The sequence below is a fragment of the Thermobia domestica genome, chromosome 2 (genome assembly GCF_964235325.1).
Source record: "Thermobia domestica chromosome 2, izTheDome1.hap1.1, whole genome shotgun sequence".
In the NCBI taxonomy this organism is placed as follows: Eukaryota; Metazoa; Arthropoda; class Insecta; order Zygentoma; family Lepismatidae; genus Thermobia; species Thermobia domestica.
Genome location: NC_137455.1, coordinates 296,265,105 through 296,291,852, shown reverse-complemented (window position 1 = coordinate 296,291,852; position 26,748 = coordinate 296,265,105). Strand labels below are relative to the sequence as shown.

At 36.8% G+C, this 26,748-nt stretch overlaps 1 protein-coding gene across 1 annotated transcript in view; it reads right to left on the bottom strand.

Moving 5' to 3' along the window:
* Positions 1-19,083, bottom strand: part of LOC145678598 (aminopeptidase N-like) — a 210,131-nt gene extending 191,048 nt beyond the window's left edge. Inside the window, exon 1 of the mRNA XM_081748941.1 lies at positions 18,904-19,083. The gene's annotated coding sequence lies outside the window, so the exon portion shown is untranslated. The remainder of the gene's footprint in view (positions 1-18,903) is intronic.
* Between the last annotated feature and the right edge of the window lie 7,665 nt (positions 19,084-26,748).

Below are 26,748 nucleotides of genomic sequence, written 5' to 3'. Positions count from 1 at the left end.
CGAATATCTGGTATTAGTTGTCATGAGAGCCATGAAGGACTCCGCTGCTTGTTGGATCTCGCAGGTCTCAGATCAAATTCATTCATATCATGACTTTAAACGTCTTTTCTTGTCGCTGTATCTAAATCCAAAAGTCTGTAGGGCTCAGTGGAGATATTTGTTGTCTACTAAGTACAACCCCAGCATTCATGGAAAAGCTTCTGAGTTTGTATGGAAACTTTCCAAAGGTTTGAGAATGCTTAAGAATAATATGTCACAAACAGAGTTAGTGGATTATCTGATTGACACACTACCTCCAGAATATCAATTTACCTTAAGTCAAGTGGAAATCACTTCTGTTTCTGAGCTCGCCGAGCGTTTGATGAGATTAGAGGTACCCGATAAAACTAAGCTGCTAAACAGTCCTTTAGTGTCTTTAGAGTCATTTAGTTTCAAGCGTAAAGCAGGTAATGATAACGACCCTCCTAGTAAAAGTAAGAAACGCAATGTGCATTTTGATGTTAACCTTGCCACTACCATGATTAATGAAAATAATAATGAAAAAGGTAGTTCTGGTACAAATTCTAATTCTGAAAATAAGGTAACTACTAAAGAGAAATGGGCTCGAGTGGGATATGCCAATGTGAAGGATTACTTAGGCAATAATCCTACTGGTAATAACAATAGCAATAGTAATAACAATAATGTTAATTTTAGGCGTAATAACAGAAGAAGGTTTGGCTTTGGTAATCGTAATAATAACAATAGTAGTAATAATTTTAGCAATAAACAAGGTAATAATGGTTTTCAAGCTAGACAGAATAATCGCAACGTTAGAAGGGTTAACGTTAGAAATCGCAACATTAATAATGGTTTTACCAGAAACACCAATAATCAGTCAGGAATTTCTTGTGAGCAGGCTGAACCTACATCATCTTGTTGTAATTGTAGTCATTGTCCTAACTTTAGGAACAACCATGAAAGTATGGGTGTAAATCCACAAACTGTTTCTGAGCCTTATGCTCAATGTAATGCAGCTTTAAATTAACAGGGCAGACTCCTGATTGGTCGCCTGGAGCCCGCCAAGATTGTTGTCAGCGGCCAGAAGCTATGTTATTTAATAGAACCAACGGTACATGGTTTACTCAGTCTCCTCTACAAGTTCTCTTTATCTTGAATGAAAATTCACACGACAGTGGTAGTGAAAATAGTGCTTTCATAAGATCACCTTATCTGTCAGGCCAAATAGCCGGTTTATCTCTATCCTGCATAATCGATAGTGGTTGTGAAGCTAACCTATTGAGTTATGATAAGTTTAAAAGAATCGTAAAAGTGTTGCCTACTGCCAAGCTAGTTCCGGCTAAGCATGTAACTTTGCAAGCTTTTGTGGGTGATAACAAACACCGAGTTAAAGGTCAAAATACTTTGTATCTAGAATTCTCTGGTCATGTTCTCGAAGTTTCTTTCTTCATTGTGGAAGGTATGAAATCAGACGTTCTCCTGGGAACTCCTTTCTTGAATAAATATAGTTGTTTCGTAGACTTTTCTAACCGCATTCTCACCTTCAAAGATCTCAATGGTAAGCCAGCGAAGTTGAACATGAACTCCTTATGGATAAGTTCAGTGGAACCGGAACCTTTAATACAAGAAGTAAACGAAGAAGACGATTATTTAGTGCCAGTGAGTGAAATTCGAGACACCATCTTGTCTAGAACTGATTTAGCTGAGGACGTTAAGTCCAGGTTAGCCGATTTACTAATTCGTTACAGAGAGTTATTCTCCGAGCGGCCTAGACCAGTGAAGATAAAACCTCTAAAGATCGAGCTTACCGATGAAGAGCCAGTAGTGTGTAAGCCGTACCCAATAGCCTACTCAATGCGAGAACCATTCACGAAACTCTTGCAGAAGTGGCTTGAATGGGGAGTGATCGAAGAAAGATTGTCGCCGTATTTAAACCCTATGCACTGTGTCTACAAGGCAGAAAAGCAGTCCATCAGGCCCACGCTAGATTTGAGACACTTGAATAGAAAGGTAATAACTGCTAATGTGCGCGTGGAGCCCATACAAGACATTTTGGCTCGCCTCAAAGGTTCTGTTGTGTTCTCCTCCTTCGACTGTAAGGATGGATGTTACTGTCTACCCTTGGAAGAAGAGTCCTAAGAGAAGACAGCTTACTTATTTGAAGGAAGGCAATATTGCTTTCGTTATCTGGTGATGGGACTAAAATCCGCCACTAGTTTGTTCCAGTTCGTCATGAACAGCATTTTAAACCTGTCCACAAAGCGTTTTGTCTCATGTTATTTGGATGATCTCCTTTGTTTTTCACCCTCTATAAATCAGCACTTCGAGCACCTAGAATTTATCCTGTACACTTTAAACAAATTGAACTTTTCTCTAAATTTTAGTAAATGTAGATTTTTGTTCCCTGAACTGTTATTTCTAGGACATATCATATCTGGCCGAGAAGTTAAAGTTAACCCTAAGCTCAACGAAACTATCAGAAATTTTCCTGTGCCAAGAACTCGTAAACAATTACGTCAATTTTTGGGGAATAGCTAATTGGCGTCGCAAGTTCATTAACAACTACGCCGAGTTAACTGAAGATTTAGTGCATCTCCTACGTAAGGAAGTGAAATTTCAATTTGGTCCAAAGCAAGTGGAAGCTTTTGAGTTACTGAAGCGAGAGTTAATTTCTCCTCCTGCCTTAGCATTGCCTGACATGAGTAAAACTTTTCACATTTTTTCAGATTCCTCTGCCATAGCCATTGGCGGATACATTGGCCAGTACGAAGGTGACGAATTTAGAGTAATTTCTTATGCTAGTAGACGCATTAAACCTACTGAAATGTCATTGTCTATTTTCCAAACAGAATTGTTAGTTGTAGTATTTCTCTGTGAGAGGTTTGCAGATTATATTCTTGATAGAGAAACTGTTGTCCATACAGACAACAAGGCCATAACACATTTAAAGACCATACGTAATCTAGACTCTAGAACAACTAGATTGTTATTAAAGCTGCAGGATTATAATTTGCAATTCGAACACCTGTCCTTTGGTGAGAACTACATCGCTGACGTCATTACACGTAATCCTCCTGATGAGGATGAATCTGGTGATACTATGTATATGGTGAATGTTGTATTTCGAAATTTAACACAATCTTCTTTTTTACAGCTAATGTCTAAAGAACAGCAAAATGATGCTTTTGTTAGTAAATGTTTGACTAAATTGGAAGAAGGTAACTCAAATTATTGTAAACATTTGAATTTAGTATACATTAAGCAAGCTAATGTCTGGAAATTAATTATTCCTAAAAGTCTAGTGCATGTAGTAATTGACGAAATTCACAAGGAAGCACATTTTGGTTCCATGAAATGTTACCTGTATTGTAAAAAGCTTTTCTACTGGCCGAATATGACGCGTGATATTGCTAAATTTGTAAATGATTGTGAAATTTGTGCCGCAACTTAACCACGCTCTCAAGCTAAAATACATCAAATTTGTCATGTCGAGGCAGACCGCCCACATTGTAAATTAAGTGTAGATCTCATAGGGCGTTTACCAAAAAGTAACTCTTATTCATACATATTATCTATCTTAGATGTTTATAGTAAATTTCTTGCGTTGTATCCAGTAAGGAGTGCTAATGCCAAAGAAATTATTTCTATCTTTACTAAAAGGTAATTTTACCATTAGCCGATTCCCCAGGAACTCATCACTGATAGGGGAGCACAGTTCGTTTGTTGTTTATGGCGTCGTTTTTGTCGCTGGAATGGCATTCAGCACTTGTTATTAAGTCCGTACAATCCTAAATCCAATCCTGTGGAAAGGTATCATTCAGAAGTTTCTCGCTTGTTACGAGTGTTTATCAATAAGGATCATACTCAATGGAGTCAAAAATTGTCAGAGGTTCAGTCATTATTAAATAACTCTGTGTCTCTTGCTACAGGATACGCTCCCTCAGAGCTTTTTCTAAATTTTTCAGCTCTAGATAACTTCAAGAAAGAATTAGATTGGCCTTCAGAGTTTGGTGAAGTAGACCATAAGTTTAGACATCAGTCAGTATTGTTAAATACTAGGAAGAGTCTTAGAAAAAACAATTCTAAGGTTAAAACCAAAGGTATTGAAATCAAAATTGGTGATCTTGTTTTTGCAAAGAATCAAAAGCATAGTTCTATAATAGATAAGACCATTAGCAAATTTTTCTTGAAATATTTAGGTCCATTTTTGGTCATAGCTGTGGAAAATAATGCAGTAAGTTTGGTAAATTTAAATAACGAATGGATTGGCGCTCATAATTTGGATAATGTTAAATTGTTCAACTGTTCTCTGGAAAAACGCCAGGAACTCTTAGTAAATACGTACTTATAAAAAAACTGTTTGTGCAAAGTTTTTTTTCTTCAACCAGGGCGGGTTGTAACGCCCCTACATAACCTGACTAGAATTGTAATACTAGTGTAATTTACAAGACACATCTTGTAATATAATTGTAGTTTGCAACCCTGTAGAAACATCATGCTCGCGGTCGCGCGCAAAGAATACTGGGTACCCCGCCAGAACATGGAGGAATAACAGGATGTAGTGATACTCCATGGTCAACTTATTTTTGGTATATCTTCGTTTATAGAGCTCATCTGCTTTTCAGCAGTGGGTTTAGCTCACGTTGTGTTACATAGAACATTTTACGCTAGTTAGTCATTGTGATCAACAAAAGTCGAAGCAGTTACGAATGGTGTTGGGATATAGGTCTTCTTTTTAGTTCACCATGTGATTTGGCATTGTGTGGAACCTTGTCCATTCAAAGTTTGCTTGGCCACTTAGCATAAGTTGGTTCCTTCTGTTGTCCTCTTGGGTTATACTAGCTATTTCACAGCTAATTCAATTCTCCGCGGAAGTCATGTTGTTCCCTCTCCAGTTCTTTTTTTTCTTAACCTCTGTCTGAAGGTATCCCAGCCGCATTCTTGGTCTACAGTAGATTGATTACATGGGTCTATCTTATAGTATGTAACAATGTCAATTATTATAGTGTGTCACACTGTTAATTATTGCCGCGATTGGCGATTGTCCACCTGCTGTCCACCTTATTGAATCATGCGTTTACTACGAGTAACATTAATATGGCATGATGTTTCTTTTGAAAGGTCAATTTGTCTTTTAGTATTAAGTCAGTTATGTATGATGTTCAAAGATAACTATGTCCTATCCAATTCTATGTCCATCCGACTAGTCGAGGTTCTCAAAGTCAAAGTGCTCGAGCTATTTTGTTTACGTGTGTACTAAAAACCATGGTAAATTGATTAGTATAATATTCTATTGTTTTATATGTGTGTTCTTTGTATATTTACTTATACGTGCAGTATGTTTAGCTTTCTCAATACATAGCAAAAGCCTGTTTTGCTGCATATCTGCACACGTTCAAAAGTCATAAGACTTTGTTTTTGTTGATTCTAGTCTCAATGCAAGAAAATAACAGTATTCAAGTTTTACGTGCACTATACTTATTAAATAATTTTACTTGTGGAAAGATATATATATATATATATATATATATATATATATATATATATATATATATATATATATATATATATATATATATATAATTAAATAAACGTTACAACCCATATAATCCCACTCTTTATATTTAGAGAAACCAAACCTCACGAGTGTATCTTTGGTAATTAAGATTTTGGTTTACTATCAGGTAAGGAAATCATGACGCAAGAAAAGGGCTGTTCTCTATGCACTCGTAGAGTGTATAGGTGACAGTATCGCATAGGTTGGATTCGTTTACCGTTGTATTTTTGTTTTATTGCATTCTTAGGATCTCTTTGGCGCAGGTTTATCCTCTATCTGTTTTGTGTTATGTTTTAATTCATTCCTGTGTTCACAGCAGTTCACAGGTGGCGACCCCTTTCGTATACCTATTAACTCGGTGCTCTGGCACTGGGCGTTAAACTTAGCTGTGGCTTTCCAGGGATTAGGGCCCTCTGGGGCGCTACAAGCCGCATAACGCCCGACATTGTTGCCAAACTTCAACAAACGTATCCTGGAAGTCCTGTTCTTTGAGGATGTTTAGCACCGCCAGCGATGCTTCTTGAATCCTCTCCAGCGTGTCGAACCGGCGGTCTTTCAACTTGCTTTTCAGCTCTCGTCGCCGTTGATAACCGATTACAAGAAGGTTGGATCATCAGATGCGGTCTGACGAAGCTCCGTGCGAACTGCCACACGATGCATGCCAAATTCAACAGCCAAAATTCGTTGGTATGTCCCGTAACCAATTCCCACTTTATCAGCAAAGTCGTGAATGGTTCGACGTCGATCCCAACGAACCAGTTGTTGAAGTTTGGCAACAATGTCTGGCGTTGTGCGGCTTACGGCCTTCCAGTGAGGGCATCGTCTTCGATATCTGTACGGCCGACCCTGAACCAAGCATGTCACTCAAACACACGCGTACGGCTCATGCTGTGTTTCCCAAACACTTGTTGAATCATTGCAAAGGTCTCTGTAGCGCTTTTCCCGAGATTTCACAGAATTTGATACACACGCGCTGTTCTATTCTCGGATCCATCGTAAAATTGCTACACACCACACACAGAGTATCATGAAAAGCACTGTGAAAACTCAACATATCAACCCAGCTGCATGAAACGGTGCACTCTTTCACCAGATATCGGTGCAAAGCTCTACTACTACCACTACTTTCCAGATGCCAGCACCAGTCCCGAAAATTCTGGACAGCACCTAGTATTTATATAAAAAACGAAACGCGAAATTTTCAAATTCTTAGTGCAAAAAATTCGTGTCCCTATGTATGACTAAAAAGACGAAATAAATGATTGAAAAATAATTTGCACGGTTAAGAATTTTTTTCTAGGAGTTTAGTTTAACAGTGCTTATGAGTCCGTCCGGGAAGATAAAAAATCTTCAGAACTACGTGATAGGTCTCCATCAATTTTGACCCGAATGTAGAGAGTAAAAGAATAGGAATATAATTCATTGACGGCGGTGTTTTGAAATCAGAAGTGGAAGAAATAAACAATTTCTTGTTTTTATAATAACCAGTATAGAGCAAAACACTACAGATAGCAAGAAAAGATTTTGTGCAATCAGTTAAGCATTGCAATAATAGATTTTACCTCATGACGGACCCATTTCTGTCATATTATTTATGTTAAATATATTTGCGACGTAGCAAATGTTTATATTTGCTTTAGACTCAATATGGCTGCCTCCCGTACCTTGGTTGTATTTTGGCTTGCGTTAGTCTGTGGCAATGCGAGAGCAGAGTGTCCTCATTCCATACATAGTCAACTGATGGCAGAAGGAGGAGAGAAGAAACTCCAGAAATAACAAGCAATTCAGTAAACATTTAAATTAAGTACTGAGAATATAAGAAATAAAAGTACCGTTTACTATATAAGTAATAATAATATTTTTGGCTATCATTTAACATACAACAACGAAGAAAATTAATATAGAATTTGGTAGAATCTTCCATAATTTAAAAAGAATCAATCAGCAAGAGCTGGCAATCTTTGCATTGATTGTTTTCAGGGGACTCTCGATTCAGCCTTTCTGCAGGACTAGCTCAGGTGAGTAATGCTCCAGGAAGTAGGAACGAAAAACACAGTTCTGATTGGTTGGCGTTATCTATGTCTTGCCATGTTGCATTCAAATACCAGAATTCAGACGATTGTTGTTGTCGGTCCTCGTGGCCGAGCAAGACGAGTGCGGACGTGGGGAAGAGTTCTCGGAAGACTGTTCTTACTGTGTTGCATAGGAAAGTTAGTGAGACGTACTGTTATTAATAATTTTCTGAGCTTATTGCTCCTGTGTATTGCAGGTACGTGGTTTATTCTTTTGGCCTATAAAAGTGAAGTAAAATGAATCGTGTAAATACGATTCAATTTCTATTTGAAAATGGCGCACAGAAACCTAGTGCTTTTGAGTTGCATGATTGGATTTTTGAAACTTTTCATTTGCAAGAAGACGAAATCGCTGCTATTCAAATTCCGACAACCCAACGTTGTGTTTATTTAAAATTAGTGCGGAAAACTCGAATGCAGCAGATTCTTCGCGACGCTAATGGTGAACTCACTTTCAAATATAATAATGGAGCCGTTGCTAAAGTATTGGTAAATGATGCTACTTTAGAAGTGAAAGTGTTACGCATATTTAATTTGCCCCCGGAGACTTCGATTCCTTGTATTCAGACGACTTTAAGTGCCTATGGTAATGTGTTAAGTGTTACACCTGATGCATGGTCTAGACAATATCGATATACTGTAAATAATGGCATTTATCTTGCCAGTGTCCAGCTTAAGCGAAACATTCTATCATCCATCATTTGTGATGTTTTCAAAATATCAAGGTCATATTATTTATGAAGGACAGTCTAAAACTTGCCAACGGTGTCATTCAGAATTACATGAACGCTCTAATTGTCCTTTAAATTCTCGCCCTACTGTGTTGCCTATACCCCCTACTATTCCCCGTCAAGTGCCTGTACCTCCCCCTCTGCCATCCAATCTAGTACTATGGACAGTGAATTACATGTAACGAAGGAAGAAATTCAATTCAGTTCTAATGATGTTCGACCTGTAGCTACAAGCGAAGGTTTTGAGAACCAAACACAGGCAGAAACAGCTGACGTAACACCAGAGGAAGTAGCTGGTGTTTCTCCCGCGGAACTCGCTCAGATCGAGGTAACTGAAGGTCAATTAATTTCAACAACAACAACAACGGGGAGTGTTGATAGAAAGCAACCAGAGGCTTCTTGTGTGCTTCAAAATGATACAAACGATAATAACTCTGACCTTCTCAAGGACGCTGACATCGATAGTAATGATGATTTTCCGTTACTACGATCTAGCCAACCGAAAATTAAACGTTCGAAATTAGAGAATAAAAGACATGATAATGCATCGCCAAAAAGACGGACACGTCAACAAAGTGCGCTTCATCTGCAAAATAATAGTACTGCCTCACAAAAGTAATTAAATGCGGGTGATAATCAGCCAAGCAATATGGACTGTTCTGAAACGGCGTCTGTAAATACCTGAATACTTCGTTTTCCTTTAGTTGTTTACATTTAACAGGAAATGAGTGTTAAGGTTGCCTTGTGTTTACTGTATTTACTTGGTTTACTAAGTTTACTGTGTTTATTTATGTCTTTATTGAGTTGTGTTACTGTTAATGTTAATGGCATGAGTTCGGAAACGAAACGTCAATTGTTTAAACAGTTTATATTTGACCACGATCCCGGAATTATTTTTTTGCAAGAGGTAGTTGAAGATAATTTTGCTTATCTCACTGGTTATAAATCTTATGTAAATTTTGGAGTGAACCGGAGAGGTACTGCAATTTTGATCAAGCACGAATTTGAGATTTCTCAGTTGCGCATGACACCAGATGGCCGTGCTATTGGTTTTCTTTGGAACAAAATATTATTTCTTAATATATATTCTCCTAGTGGACATAATAAAATAAATGAACGTAAGATATTTTTTAATGAAACATTAGTATATATGTTTAATTGACATATGATCATGTAATTTTTGGGGGAGACTATAATTGTATTATTCGACCTGGAAAAGATGCCACAGGAGACACTAGTTATAGTCCTGAATTGCGATATTTAGTCGATGGACTTAGGTTACAGGATGTTGCTATTTTTAAAAAGAAAGACCATTTGTACACGTATGTCCGTAGTAATAGTACTAAGAGTAGAATAGACAGATTTTATTTTAGTGATAGGTTGTGTACACCACAAGTGATGTATGATGTGCGTGGTAATTCTTTTTCCGATCATTTTGCAGTACAAATATGGATCCCTTATGATGTACCACGAAAGTTAATGGGTAAATCTTATTGGAAATTAAACTCTTCTTTGTTAGATTTACCTGAAGTTAAAGAAAACTTCCGTAACTGTTGGATTAAATGGTGTGAACGTAAGCCCCACTTCAACTCTATTCTTAATTGGTGGGAGAAAATGGTTAAACCCAATATCAAAACCTTCTTTATGCGCATCGCACAAGATCAGGCTATACAGACTACCCCTACTTTGCAATTTTATCACAAATGTCTCCAAGAATTGAGTCACAGGAATGATCTTCCAGATCAATATCAAAGATTGCAATTTTTTAAAGCGAAAGTTTTAAATTTGCAACGAAAAAACTTAGAAGGGTTTACGGCAAGAAGACGTGATCCTCTGACGATTCCACACGAAAGGTTATCCATGCACCAACATATAAAAGAAACTCGCCGACGAGAACGTCTCAGTATTCCTTCTCTTCATACAGGGGATGCGAATGTCCTTCAGAAGCAACCTGATATAGCGGCTTATATACTCTCCGAATACCAAAATAAATTTAATGACATACCTGATCCTACTCAGTCTGATCCGCCATTTCCTCTGCTTCAAGTGAATTTTCCTACCTCTGAAACACACCTCTTGACCCAACCATATACAATGAACGAAATCCACCAAGTAGTTAAATCTTGTAGTACATTGAGTAGTCCAGGAGTTGACGGACTTCCGTATGCTTTGTATCAATGTTATTGGGATATTATTCCCTCGGACTTTCTTGAAGTCGCTCATTATATTCTAGAGACGGGTCAGGTGTCTGCCACATTTGCTACGGGGGTCATTGTTTTAATACCGAAGAAAGATAAACCCTAGGTGTTGAGTGATTACCGCCCTATTACATTACTCAACTGTGATTACAAAATTATTGCGAAATGTCTTGCTCGTAGATTGCACCCTTTCATGCCTGATCTACCGCATGACGCCCAAAGTGGCTTTAGTATTGGTAAGAAAATGTTAGATGTTCTAATGGACTTCCGCGACACAGTTGCTTGGTTTGATACCACTGGTACTATGGGTGGTTTACTGAGTTTAGACCTCTGTCAAGCTTTTGATAATGTGCGACATTCCTATTTATTTCATGTTATGCAACATATAGGGTTACCTCAGAAATTCATTCAACAAGTCCAAACCCTGTTTTTATATGCAGCTTCTAGACTTCAAGTCAATAGTTTCTTGACACCAGCATTTCCAATTCGTAAGTCCATACGCCAAGGAGACCCCTTGTCGTCGGTTTTGTTTAGTATATATCTCCTGCCTCTTATTACGGAACTCGATCGCCAGCTTACTGGAATTCCAATGAACGGCACTAAAGTTGCATTGCGATCTTATGCAGATGACATTAGTGTCATTATCCGTTCAAAAGAGGATTATCAACAAGTTATGCAGGTTATGGCTCATTTTAGAACATCTGCTGGAGCTAGTCCAAATATACATAAATGTAAATTTTTAAAGTTTGGTGTTACAACTCCGACTTATCTGCCGACTACTATATCTGTTGTGTCGCAAGTCTCTATATTAGGTATAGTCTACCACCCAAATGTTTCCTCAATGATTATTTCTAATTGGAAGAGAGTGGTCACTAATAAGAAGTTACTTTGTCAGGATATTCGTTTTCGACCATTTAATTTGGAACAACGAATCTGGATTTGTCATAGCTATATTTATGCAAAATTATGGCATGTTGCCCAAATTTTGCCTGCTCCGGAAGATAGTCTCCGTCAAATTCAATCTTTGAGTCTTTGGTATATTTGGAAAGGGCAAATCTTTCGTGTGCCTTATTCAATATTATGTAAAAGGAAGGAGAGTGGAGGTCTTAATTTGATCAATATCCGTTTAAAGTGTTATGTTCTGTATTTCACAAAATGGTATTGTAAACTGTATCAGAAATCTCCTTCCTTCACGCATTAACTTACTTGCAAACAACGTATGTCACTCTTGTGGACAAGAAGATGATTCTCAACATCGTCTCACGACGTGTTCTAAGGTTTTAACAATATGGCATTTATTACGGGCCATGTTAGGATATCTATGCCACTGTGGAATTCAAGCATTCCCAGATACTTTATTACATCTTCCTGATTTTTGCTATATGCCGCAGTCTAAACAAAATTCGATTCTCTGGTTGTGTGCTTATACGGTGTACTATCTGGTTACTCATGTAGATTATTGAGAATACCAATACAAATTGTTTATGTACGGTGCGCATGTCAAATGTCAAAATGTTCCTTCTTATTATGGATTTTTTGCTAATTATTTGAAGTTTTTGTTTCCCCCTCATAACTTAGGGCGGTATTTTGATCAGTAGTTCTGTTGTACAATATGTAGTTTTTTTTTAATTGCACAAATGTATTGTTAAGCTGTCAATAAATCAGTTAAAAAAAACGGATAAGGCGTCGGACTTCGGATCCGAAGATTGCAGGTTCGAATCCTGTCACGGTCGAAAAAAAGTGTGCTAGCGCTATATGCTAGTAACGAAAATCTCTTTTGGCGTGAGTTCAAACCCGGCCCGAGGAAAGTTATTTTTTACATTTTTATAACACTTTCTAAATTAAAATAATACGAAAATAATGCTCAAAAATGTGATTTACTTACTTTTGTGCAGATAAGTAGTAGTAGTAGTAGGAACGGGTTAGAAGCCCCGCAGGGCTCGTTTTGTTGCCCTTATATTCCGTGATGAAAGGGTCGTTTTGTTCCCTTTGTACTAAATGATATAGAGTTTGTGACCAACTTAAAACAACTGACAAGGATAATGCGTAAAACAGCTGTCTAGAGTAGCGCGCGAAAAAACGTACTTGCGGGAGTATTACTCTCCCGAGCGGGTCGTCTTTCTGCCATCATTTTTCCCAGGATGCATTGCGGTTGGTGACAACACGTGGAGGTATCACCAAGGATGTTATAAAATAGAGGATCTGCCCATACCACAAAATCGTGAAGCCATATATCATAGCCATACGTATTGGTGATCTTCTTACCTATGAAAGATTATTTAGGGTAATTTTTTCTCACTCCTATTTGTACATCCATACGTGCAGCATGTAACCATTGTACTGGTACTGTATAATATAAATCTCAAGCAACGACTTAAATAAAGATAAACGGCAGACATATGAAGATCACGATGTTTTGAGGCAACATATATGGCGGTCATTCAGTTACCTAATAGGATGAAGATACATACGAGCAGATCCTCTATTTTATAACATCCTTGGGTATCGCGAGGTATCGTTCAAGAGAGCAAGTGAAATACTATAATAATAATCATGATGGATGATAGAGATAAGGTACATCAACAAGTTGGAGCGAAAACTAATATTTTGGCAATATTCTGCAAAACATGTAAAGCAAATTGCAATACATGTAGTTCTCTGTGTTCTAATTGTCTCATAAAAGTGAAAAACTATGATTCAGTAAACACCCGTGCAGTGGTAAATGTAAAAATAATAAACAGGTGAGACCTGAAGCTGATACTCAGTATGCTATCAATGTGTTCAATTAAAATCCGAACTTGCTACCAAAGATGAAATAATCCAAATACTTCTTGAAGATGTGAACAATCTAAAACAAAATGCTGAATTGGTAAACACTGAGTTACATGACTATGCTACAGTACAAGGCTCAAATGATCGCACTTATATAAATGTGGTGAATGGTGTTAACATTACAAAGAATCCATCATAAAGTCTATCACCAATAACTATGTGGAATAGATTAAAAATTTTTGACAATCACATAACACAAAATGACCGAATGAAATTAAGTACATCACGTAAATCGATGCATAAAACTGACAGTGCAAGGCTATTTAGTTGTTCAAATGTAGAAATTAACAATGTAGCTAATGTTAAACAAATGAATGTACAAGCAAGTAAAATTGCTTGTGAAAAAATGTTCCAAAAAGTAGTGCAAAGCGTAATGGAAGCAAACGAAAAAATTTAATAGTAGCAGACAGGCAAGGATGTGCAATCGCAGAAAGAGTTAGAGATTTGTACACCGTACGCCGACGGACATCGTACACTGATGACCTTCATTACCTGTTTTGTTACTATCATGCTGATACTTCGTCTGATTGGTTTATTTCTCCGTAAATTTTGTAATTCGGGGCCGCCATCTATGGCACTTAACCCTAGGTTGTTCGTACATCAAGAAAACATACAAATATGCACTATGTGATCAAAAGTAACCGGACACATGGCTGAAAATGACTTACAAGTGTGTGGCGCCCTCCATCGGTAGTGCTGGAATGCAATATAGAGATGACCCACCCTTAGCCTTGACGATAGCTTTCACTCTTGCAGGGATAATTTAAATAAGGTGCTGGAATGTTTCTTGGGAAATGGCAGCCCATTCTTCACGGAATGCTGAACTGAGGAGAGATGACGATGTAGGTCGGTGAGGCCTGGCACGAAGTCGGCATTCCAAAACATAACAAAGATGTTCTATAGGGCGCAAGTCAGGGCTCTGTGCAGGCCAGTTCATTGCAGAGATGTTATGGTCGTGTAACCACTCCGCCACAGGCCGTGCAGTATGAACAGGTGCTCGATCGTGTTGAAAGATGCAATCGCCATCTCCGAATTGCTCTTCAACAGCGGGAAGCAAGAAGTTGCTTAAAACATCAACGTAGGTCTGCGCTGTGAGAGTGTCACGCAAAACAAGGGGTGCAAGCTCCTCCAAGAAAAGCACGACCACACCATAACATCACCACCTCCGAATTTTACTGTTGGCACTACATACGCTGACAAATGGCGTTCACTGGGCATTCGCCATACCCACACCCTGCCATCGGATCGCCACATTGTGTACCGTGATTCGTCACTCCACACGTTTTTCCACCTTCAAATCGTCCAATGTTAACGCTTCTTACACTAAGCGAGGCGTCGTTTGACATTTATCTGCGTGATGTGTGGCTTATGAGCAGCCGCTCGACCATGAAATCCAAGTTTTCTCACCTCACGCCTAACTGTCATAGTACTTGGAGTGGATACTGATGCAGTTTGGAATTCCTGTGGATATCTGCCTATTACACTTTACAACCCTCTTCAAGTGTCGGCGGTCTCTGTCAGTCAACAGACGAGGTCGGCCTGTACGCTTTTGTGCTATACGTGTCCCTTCACGTTTCCACTTCACTATGACATCAGACACAGTGGGCCTATAAGTGGAAATCTCGCACACAGACTTCTGACACAAGTGACACCCAATTACCTGACCACGTTCGAAGTCCGTGAGTTCCGCGGAGCGCCCCATTCTGCTTTCTCACGATGTCTAATGATTACTGAGGTCGCTGATAATGAGTACCTGGCAGTAGGTGGCAGCACAATGCATTTAATATGAAAACGTATGTTTTGGGGGTGTCCGGATACTTTTGATCACATAGTGTATGTATGTTTCTAATATTGATTATGTTATTGATATGTTAAATTTGATAATATTTATTTTTGGCAATTCTTTTATAACAAGAGCTGATTTTACTTTATACGTAGTAGAGCATATTTGATGTCGTATTGTTCAATTATTTTAGGTTTTGTTATGTTGCAATGATGAAACCAATTAAACAAACTTCTAAGAAGTCCAACAATTGAGTAAATTTGAATTATCTAAAGTAAAATCTTGCATTACATTTTAACACTGATCACCCTGATACACCACTCAGTATATACTCAACTGAAATTCAAATCTGTCCCATAATGCAACAAAAGTGACATCAACAATACTGTCGGCTAGAGTCGTAACTAACTGCATCGTCTGCTACTGGTTTTAGCTAATTGTATCATTGGCTGATTTAATCACTCTCACGCGCTCTGAATGATTTAATTCGTTCTTGCTTTTAGTAGTTCGTGGTACTTAACTCCTTTGAGTGGCGGCACTACCGTCTCCACTCACGTTACTTAATTTCAGCGTGAAGAGCAGCTGACAACTCTTGTATCACATCCTTATTCTATGAATTTTTTAACGTTTGAATGAAATAAATGAATTTACATAACCTGCTTCGAATTGCACTGTGATAGACCTATTTGTTTTTCATATAATCCTTGTTAATTTCTTCTTCATACCAATATCTAAAATCACTCACTCTATAACAATATTTAATGTTTTAGTTGCCTTTTTGTAGGTTTGAAACTGGAGGGGTAACTCTAAACTTAAGCCATAATTACCGCCACGTACAACACAATGAACTGGTCTATATTAGTACTACATATTGTATTATGGAAAGATACAAGAATCTACTTCCTATGTTTTTGTTATTTGTTCTTACATACATGTAAACATTTGGTCTGAGTTAGAAATTCTTGTACTCAAAGCGATAGAATTAATATGAACACTTTCAAAGAATGCCTATTATATAACTAAAACAGTATGCGCTAAGTAATGCACTTCTTCGTCTTTATCAACTGTAATCAGAGGTGTTCCTCAAGGTTCCATTTTGGGTCCTATTCTCTTCCTGATATATATAAATGACTTGTTAGAATTTATGCATCCAGCAAAATGTATTCTATATGCTGATGACATCAGTATGATAATATCAGGATAATCAATAGAAGAAGTTGAGAGGAAATCTGACATTTTTACGGACAAATTAGTAAAATGGTTAACAGCGAATAGGTTAATTATAAATCATGATAAGTCGATTCTCTTACACTTTCATTTTCCAGGAAAACCGCGTATATTACCTAGAATAAAAATATTCTTCTAACCTACTCCAATATTCTTGCATAACAAAGCTTTTAAGTGTAATCATAAGTGATGATCTTTCATGGTCTGCTCATATCTCCACTTTAAACAAGAAACTAAGTAGCGTATGTTTTGCCTTATACAAACTTCAAGGTACTGTATCGAGAGAAGCACTTCTTAGCTTTTACTACGCCAAGTTTAATTCATTAATTAACTTCGGTATAATACACTGGGGATCTGCTGAAAATAGTTTAAGCACTTTCCGATTGCAAAAGAAAGCGATTAGAATAATTTTTGGGTTACCCACAAAATCGAAATGTAAAAAGGTTTTCAGAGAAGCAAAAATTTTAACACTTCTCAGCTTATACATCTATAAATCTATTCTTTTTACTGTGAAAAACAAGCATCTTATTATCTTTAACAAAAATGTTCATAGCCATAATACAAGACAGGGTAGTGACATATTTGTGATGCATCAAAAATATGCTAATATAAGCGAAACCGTGTACATGAATTGTGTCAGATTGTATAATAAACTTCCTCTGTACTTGAAAAATATTACCAATGTTTCCATTCTTGGTAAGACTTTATATAATCTACTCACTGAAAAGTGCTATTATACAATTAAAGAATATTTAAATGACTCTTTAACTGAAGACTTGGTAACAGATACTGGTGTCTTCCCATTTGCGACACTCCTATTAGCGACAGGAACTGTTAACTGTCCTATGAGCGACCGATTCGATCTGTTAACTGCCCTATGAGTCACCGATTCGTTCATACTAAGATAATGGAAGAAAATAAGGTTCTCTCTTCTTTAACTTGATTCATGCTGTTATTTAGAACCGAACAACATGTACTATGAAAAATTTCGCTCTACCTGAATTTAATACGTGAGAATACTCTCATTACATTAACAATCTTTTATACGTTTTTCCTAATATTATATTTTTGAATTAATTTCTATGAATACATTGACTATCAAGGGGAAAACTAACTAAATATTTAGAGTAATGTCTATGATTCTAATATACGTAATTAAAATTTTCATGTTAAAATGATACGGAGCATACGTTTAGATTGAATATGTTTATGGCATAAGAAAGAAAGAGGTAGGGGCGCCCGAAGAAAATTTTCTAGGGAGGTGCATCTCCATGGTTGCTGTATCACGTCTGGTATATCTGGTATTTCATATACGTGGTTTGCTATATTACGTATACATTTTTGTGAGCCAGGAGGGCGATCCCTGCCTTCCCATCGGGCGCCCATGGAAGAAAGGTGTTCACCATTTGATTATATCAAAGAAATCTAAAAACACGGTGTATTCGAAGAAATTATTACACAAGTTGCAAATCTCTCGCAGGACTTAACAGTTCGTCTGGTTATCTGGTTATAAGGGATAATTTCAGATTGCTACACGACAAGCTGTTATGTATAAGTCAAAACAAGGGAGGAAGGCAAATTAAGCAATTAGTTTACGTTTTAGTAGCTTACAATAGGGGGGAAGGTAGTTTAAAGAGTTTGTTTACCTTTTGGATTGTTTAGAGTGTTGTTATTGTTTTTTTCATTTTATTCATAGAGTCTTAGGAAGTCTAAAAAGTAGATAGTTGGAGAAACTGTTACACGTTTAAGTTTTTCAAAATAAAATATATTACTATGCTTAGTGAGTAATTAGATTTGAATCAAATTAAGTACAGAAAACAGAGCTTTTGAAGAAAGGGGATATTACAACTGGATTTTCAATAATTACATAGGGATATGCTTTTCATGGAAAATCAATGTTGTCTCGTTAAGTTGTTTGATATGTTTTATGTCAAATTTAACTCAAAATTAAAATAAGTTTTATTTGCACTCACAGTAGAGGAAAAATATAGTCGACGAACAGTATCACTGGCACGTACATATTTCATACCAAGGTTGTTCCAGAGCTAATAGCGCCAGAGGCAAACATATTTTAGGAGAAGGAATCATATCATCTTCCATCATCTCAATGTAAATGAATCGGTCGCACATAGGACAAATAACAGTTCCTGTCGCTAATAGGACTGTCGCTTCTGGGACTAATTCCAGATACTTACCCGTGAGTACATGCCTGGTGTGGTACAAACAGTTACCTAATTAGATGTAAATTGTCATGTTTTTATACTTAATATATACTATTTGTGTGATTTTGTATTTTAGAAAGATGCATGATGTATACCTCTGGTACTTGACAATATTGTTTTTTTTTTTTTTTTTTTTTTGGACAACTGTAATGCTTACATGAGAATTTCTCATGCTTTGTAAGCTAACGAAACAGGCAAATGAATGAATGAATAAATAATATTCCGTGACGAACACATTGCATGTAACCTTTATTTAAGATAGAGAACAGTATATCATTTACCTTCTGTTAAATCGTTATTCTTTGGCTTTCATTAAATAATCCCATGTATTAGATTCATATTTTTGTGCTTCCACGATTAAATAATCCTCAATCGTCCACATAATTGCAGCATGACGTACACTATTGTTATTCTTGGACAAATATATTCTTATTATTTTATTGGTTTGATGTTTGCTCCAAAGATTATTTATATCTAACAATTGTTCACATGTTAATTTCATGCTTCAACTGGTTATTTATGAAAGTAGTTTCTTTTTTAATTCACCTTCTTGTTTTTCAATATTAATTTCAAACCTAATTTAGAGCGTGATATTAGTTGCATGATTGTCTCCTCATTATTTTTTTTTTATTTTAGACTATTTTTTCTTATAATTTTATTGTTTATAGGTGCATCCCATGAACTCCGAAGTGTGCAGTGACGCCGAGAAATGTAGAACATAAGGGTAACTTCTAAATATTTCGGAAAAATTGTTTAATTTCTTTTTAAAAAAGTAAATCTCCAATAAACACTTGATTTAGATATTTGTTATTAATGTTGATTTAAAAAAACAACGGTCAAACTGCCGCAGATGGCGGCCTCGGATAAGACCCACATGAACCTGTTTTCAACGTTGTATCAGGGGTAAAAGTGAAGAGGTACGGGACGGATGCCGTCCTTCCACTTTCAGAAAATATCTGTGGCGTCCCCTATTTAAAAAAAAATGCGATGGGCAAAGATAGGGTTTGGTACTGATTGCCACGGGTACTGACTGCCACAGCCAATTATTGGTGCTGATTTCCACGACTGGCGCTGATTGCAAATATCAAGGTGCTGACTGCCACGAGCCTGGGAGAAACTATATTTGGAAAGAGCGGAATTAACTAATCCCTCATACTAAATTTACTAATAATAAATTTAGTATTAGGGATTAATTTAGTAATCATCAATTATCTATGTAGTATTCTGTAAGTTACAAAGTTGCTCACAGTAGAATGACATACGCTTGGATGTTTATAAAGTTGTCTTTTGTTATGTGTACAATTTGCACTTTTCATTGTTTAATTAGTTGTTTTATTGTATTATATAAAGGATCAGTATTATAAAGTAAAATTAGGGTGTATTTATTCACCCTAATAATGTTTTTTATAGTCAAAGGAAGGGCTATTTAAACAATGCTAGGAGGACAGTTCTTGGCATAAAGCAAAACAATTCCACGTTTAAAGAAATAGATCTTCCAGAGGAACATCTTTGCTTCGAAGATGGAACTTCCTTTGTGCAGTACAATAGATTGAAAGAACAAGATAAACGGATTTTGTGTTTTGGATATAATAGTCTAAAGGCAGCGCTGACAAGGGAAGTTCGGGAAAAAGTACTCGCCTGCAGAGAAACTAAGCATGCCATTTCAAGGACCAATTCAAGCTGATAACAACAGGTAGTAAAATTCCTGTACGGTTGAGAACTGTTCGAGATATTCAGCTTGGAAGTTTATTTAAAAAAATGAGTGGATGCGCATTTAAACGCGTTAAGTATTCTCTCCCATGGTGAAGTCTGATAGTTTGAACTTGCTACTGCTTGATCACTGGGGTCTATTCACAGACAAATTGTCCATTACAAGTTGCATGACGGATGGAAAAGACGCAATGATTGAGAAGATATCAAAGAACTGCACACGATTTGTACAACCATTTGATTTGTTTGGATTCTGACCAATCAAAGATTATAGCAGGAGATTTGTACATAGTATGAAACTTCTTCATCTTGACGTTATGATGTACCAACGAAACAATCAAATAAAGTTCGTTTCCATACGAAACAGTTCCGGTCACCGCGATACATTGGATTGTTTCAATCTGCGTTCCACAAGGCAGGTTACGAACAAATTATAGGCCTATATCTACTGCATAAATTGTCGAATGTGCTTTTTGCTTTGGTTCTGCGAACTGTTCTCTTAACGGATGCAACGCAATTGCACACATAAAATATTCATGGTGCTAGGAAGTCTTGCCTGCATAATTTCTTCATAGAACAGAACAACAGTGATCAATTTTCATCTCTAACCTATCATTATTGTGAACAGTATAATGACTAATTGTATCTAACAAACCCGTTAGTTATTACAAAATGGTTATTTTTCTGTTACTTCCGATAGCTTTCAATTCGTATGTCAATATTCGTTGCTAATTATGTTGTACTTAACGCGTTTAAATGCGCATATCCTCATTTTCTCATATCAACTTCCAAGTTGAATCTCTCGAACAGTTCACAACCATACAGGAATTTTATTAGCTTGTTGTAATTAGCATGAATTGGGATTTCAAATGGCATGCTTAGTTTCTCTGCAGGCGTTGCTTTCTCCCAAACTTCCTTTGTGAGGAACAGCCAGCACTGTTTTTTTGATGGAACTTTCAAGAGTTGCTCGAAACAATTTGCGCAGTTGTACACAGTTCATGCTCACATAGGGAGTTCAAGTGAGAACGCAAAAATTGTACCAATTTTGTACGCACCGCTTCCTGACAGAACTGAAAGTACATACAGAGACCTGCTTACGTTTATTAGGAGTTGGTCTGAACAACACGATCCTAAGGTTCATCACGTTTCTTTCATGCTTCTTGGCGTCCGGTAATGTTACGTCTAGCAACTTTCTCACAGGCTCGTGGCAATCAGCACGCCATCGTGGCAATCAGCACCTTGATATTGGCAGTCAGCGCCAGTCATGGCAATCAGCACCAATAATTGGCTGTGGCAGTCAGCACCCGTGGCAATCAGCACCCCACCAAAGATAGGTGCGAGGGACGGTGTGATGCATCATTCGTCCTCCTATCTTTTCAGATCCACTTTTACCCTTGCATTGTATTACTATTTATCAGTTCTTATATTAATATACCTTATCTACAATCACCCCTGTTTCATTTCAGGCCTCCACTATTCACTTCGTTAATCACAAATATTTTTCTTTTTTTTATTTTGACACTACCTTTGCTCTTTCCTTCATCCGTATGCATCTATACAGTACTACTGAGCAAAATTAATACATTCGAATTGTTAAGTGTTGCAAACTACGTACTACTCAGAAATTACTAAAACTATGAATCCTCTTCTCACTGCGATGGAGGATATAGCTTTAAAACTGCTATTAAAAATTCGGTGATGATATCATCCTTCCTTCTTGTGTGTTTCAGGGGGATTTGTGGTGCGGTCCCCTATCAAACACATATAGTTACAGAACGTATACGAAAATACTTCTTTCCTGCGTGCTAAGCATTCAATGGGGGAATACTTACATTCATGAAAAATGAATCTCTTTCAGCATCACATGTACTCATACTGCTTTAGAAAGTGTTTCTTAGAAGTAGAGCTCCATTAATAGGTACAGATTGACTTCACGAGGGCTGAGCATAAATACAGTGTATGGATGTATGACGTAAGAACTACAGTGCACAAAAAGCACGAATGCTATCTAACCGAATCAGGGCAGCAGGACCCGAACGGTTGCGAGGGAGTGTGTTATAGGGAGCAGGCGCGTCAGCAACAGTGAGTATACTTATAAATAAGGATAGTGGAAAACATTGAGGATGTGCATCATGTGTCGCAAAGCTTTACGACACTTGCGGTATTAGTTTCCACACTGCCTTGACATAGCACCTCATTTCATCATGTCTTTATTATTGAGTACTTTGTGGTACAGAACACATTGTCCATTTCGTACTTCTTCTACTTTATTATACAATTAATATGTAACATTCCTGTATTTTTTTGTTACATTCTTTGCATCCTTTTACAATCCTATTGCAAAATCAAAAAATCTTTCTTGGGCTTTATAAATTTATTCCCCTATAAAATAGGATACCACCCAAAATTTTGCTCCATTTTACTACATTTATCTCAGATGCAACTCTCGTCTTATTTGTTCATATATTTTCCTCCAATACAGCAGCATACACATTCTGGGTTAATTAGTAACATAGAAGTTTGAAACACTGTCACATTATGTTCTACTCCCTTTTCACCTCATGTCGTATGTCAGCGAACACATACAGTATACAATTTAACATCGATTTTCTTCCTTATCAACCTACTCTAATAACCTTTATTTATTTTTTTTTATTTTTTTATTTTTTTAGTTTTTTATTTTTTATTTTATTTATTTATTTACTTATTTATTTGTTATTCTCCTGATGACATTCTGTCTGATTCTGTTCATTTATCCGTAAATTTTGTACAAAATAAATAAACATATTTTTCTTCCATATACGTTCTTATAGATTAAATAATGTGGTATACTTTGAAAACTCTTTTAAGTAACATCAGAAAGAAAAAGTACCCACACCTTCTTAGATTTGAAAATACGTTATTTACAATAAAACCTGTCAACTTGGCCACATCTCTAAGTTGGTCATTTGCTCATCTTGGCCTGGTTCGTCTTGAACCTGCATTTTCCCATAAGACAGCCTTACTTATTACTCTGTAAGTTGGCCACCTGTCTATCTTGGAAGTTTATCACATTGAAGCAATATTCATTCTATGATGTTAATGTTAAATTTACCTGCGTATTTTGGTCACGCAAAAATAAGTTTTATTATTTTCCTTACTCTTTCATATTCTCATAATGAAAGGCAGATGTTCTGCATTTGTGACTAAAGACAAAGAAGTGTGGATTCTCTCGATTTGTTCTTGGAGGTCAATAGCCAGAACACTACCCTGATAAAGGAATAGTGAAGGAAGATGTGAATAAGAAAAAGCGCGTACATAAATTCGGGAAATGGTTGTACGTATTTGTTTACCCTGTCTGTTCTGGTAAAACCATTAGCTATACCTGTATCTGCTCCATTCATAAGTGGGGTTTTTTATTAATTCCGGAAAATTCTCAAGGTTAAAGGTTACCATCTCATTGTATTTTTTCTAGTACTGTACGTTGTTATGATCACATATACTATTTAAAAGTAGATGCCGTGCCATCGCTTAATAAAATTTTACTATCAACTAATACTAGAAATACTATTTAAAAAATACTTCAATCACACTTATTTTCTGGCCACTTTTGGCCACTTTTGAATGGAACCGATTGTGCTCAATATACCTGGTAGACAAGTTTCACTGTACTTTGAACTAACTTGAAGTATGAATACGTAGAAGGCTATGTTGAGCATTAAATACACTTGTACTTTTTGAAACAATAGTCGAACAGAATATAATAGCTTGGTATCGATATCCTTTTTCATCACTGAGACAAGAAGTAGATATAAAATTAAACGTGCAATTCTACCCACATAAGATCCCACCGAGACTCCAATCCAAGTCTTACAAGGGAAGTTCGGAAGAAAGCATTCGCCTGCAGAGAAACTAAGCATGCATTTGAAAGACCAACTTATGCTGATTACAACAACCTAATAAAATTCCTGTACGGTTGAGAACTTTCGAGGGATTCAATATTAAATGTACGAAAGCGTCTTCTAGCGACCTACCGTTATTATACAGCCTGATAGTTTGAACTTGTTACTGCTTAATCACTGGAGTCTATTCACAGACAAATTGTCAATTGCAAGTTGGATGGCGGATGGCAAAGACGTAATGGTTGAGAATATACCAAAGAACTGCATTCGATTTTGTACAACCATTTCATGTGTTTGGATTCCAACCAATCAAAGATTATGGCAGGAAATTTCTACATAGTATGAAACTCCTTCATATGGACATTATGATGTACCAACGAAACAATCAAATGAAGTTCGTGTCCATGCTAATGAATCAGTTCTGATCACCGTGATATATTGGGTTGTTTCAGTTTGCATTCCACAAGGCAGGTTACCGAACAAATTATATACTTTTTGAATCACCTGTCGAATTTGCTTTCGTTATGGAATCTGTTCCCTTGACGGCTACAACGCAATTGCACAAATAAAATGTTCATGGCGCAAAGAAGTCTTTTGCTAGCGTCATTTCTTGATAGAATAGAAGAAATGCGATCAATTTTTATCTCTAACGTATCATTATTGTCAACAATATAATGACTAATTTTAACTAACAAGCCCGTTAGTTATTGCAAAACAGTTTTTTCTGTTACCTCCGATAGATTTTAATTAGTATTTCAATTTCGTTGCTAAATATGTTGTACTTAACGCGTTTTATGCGTTTAAATGCGCATATGCTCATTTTTTCATGTAAACTTCCAAGTTGAATCTCTCGAATTGTTCTCAACCGTACAAAAATTGTATTAGCTTCTTGCAATCAGCATGAATTGGTCCTTCAAATGGCATGCTTAGTTTCTCTGCAGGCGAGTGCTTTTTCTCGAACTTCCTTTGTTAAGCATGTACGCTTTGTATCCTAACCATATAGCAACAAATGAGTTCTTTATGTGCTATGCATTGATCAGACCATATTTAGGGAGTGATATGTAGGTAACAGGAACCACTATAAGCTTCGAAGTTAATAGTCCATATTAGAGAAGGAAAATACAGATTGTTTGTTGAAATTCAAGGACTTTTGTGGGTGCTATATAAGTGAATCTCATTAAATGTAAAACAAACTTTATAGGTCTATTATACTACTACTACAAATAGTTCAGAGTCTTCCATTAACTATTTATGTCACCAAATAAATATGATTTTTAAAGCACCTCAAGCCGGTCTAGGCATATTACTATATTATAATACATTTTGGCAAATCAGACGACATAATGCCTTGTATATATATATAGACCTTTGACCTTTTATTGGAGTTAGTCTACCTTTGATTCGTCTCTCTATTTTCATTTCATATTATGAAATTACGATACGCTCAAAAACTGTGCGATTTTTTAAACACTAATTGCCATTAAAAATTCAACACCAAGAAGGAGGCAAGATAGCAGAGCCAAAGTCGGCAAGCAAGACAAAACAGATTCGTGGGACTCACGATAAAGGGCAGCAGAGTTCAAGTCTGTAAAATCAAGTTTTTGCTTTCTTTTTTACAATAGTACGGGATTGTACATATGGAATCTGTGCCTACAGGTCAAACAGTTAATGCCTCATTTTACATTTTATCTTGAAATTCTGAAGCGATTATTGCAACGTATATGTGCCCTAATATCGGTGTGATGTTCAGTGGCGCCTGTTCCATGGCAACGCCCCAAATCACAAGACTTTTGTTGTGAAAGACTTTCTGTTCTAGAAGGGGAACTATGTGTAGTCACACCCTCCCTATTCATCAGATCTGACCCCGTGCGATTATAATCTATTTCCTAAACTCAAGTCTGCATTGAAAGGTTCGTACTTTGATGTAGTGACCATCAAGATGGCTACGACAAAGGTTTCCAGCAGCATTCCACAGAAGGATTTCCAGCAATTCTTTTATGCTCTGGTGACCAAGGTGGAACGATAAACGGATACAAGAGGGTCGTGCTTTGAATGATCCAAGCTAAGAAACTTTCTATGTTCACTCTTTTTTTTCTAGCCTCGAAGCTCCAGTCTCGATTTAAAATTGCCGTGGGTTTCCAAGGGGTACTCCTGCATTCTCATTCTACCAATTCATCCAATATCATTCAGTTTTCTTTATCATCGTCAGCCTTAGCCTAGAAAGTAAATCGTAGGTCGTTAAACTGAGAGGTTTTTTTTTATTATTATTTAAAGTTGCTGCACTGTGAATATATTTCTAACTTAAGTTCCACGTTTATGCTCCCCAGGCTAGTGGAGACGGTCAATTAAGTAAATTAAATGATTATGAAAGATAGAAATGGAACTTCGATGGAATAAATGTTTTTGGAGTCGGCTCATGTGACACCCAAACGTCGAGCTTCTTTTTGTATCTAACTTCCTTTAAATGGTTTAGTACTGTTTGGTGATAGATGTTTAAGTGCTTGACGATGTCATGCCTTCTTACACTCTGGTCTT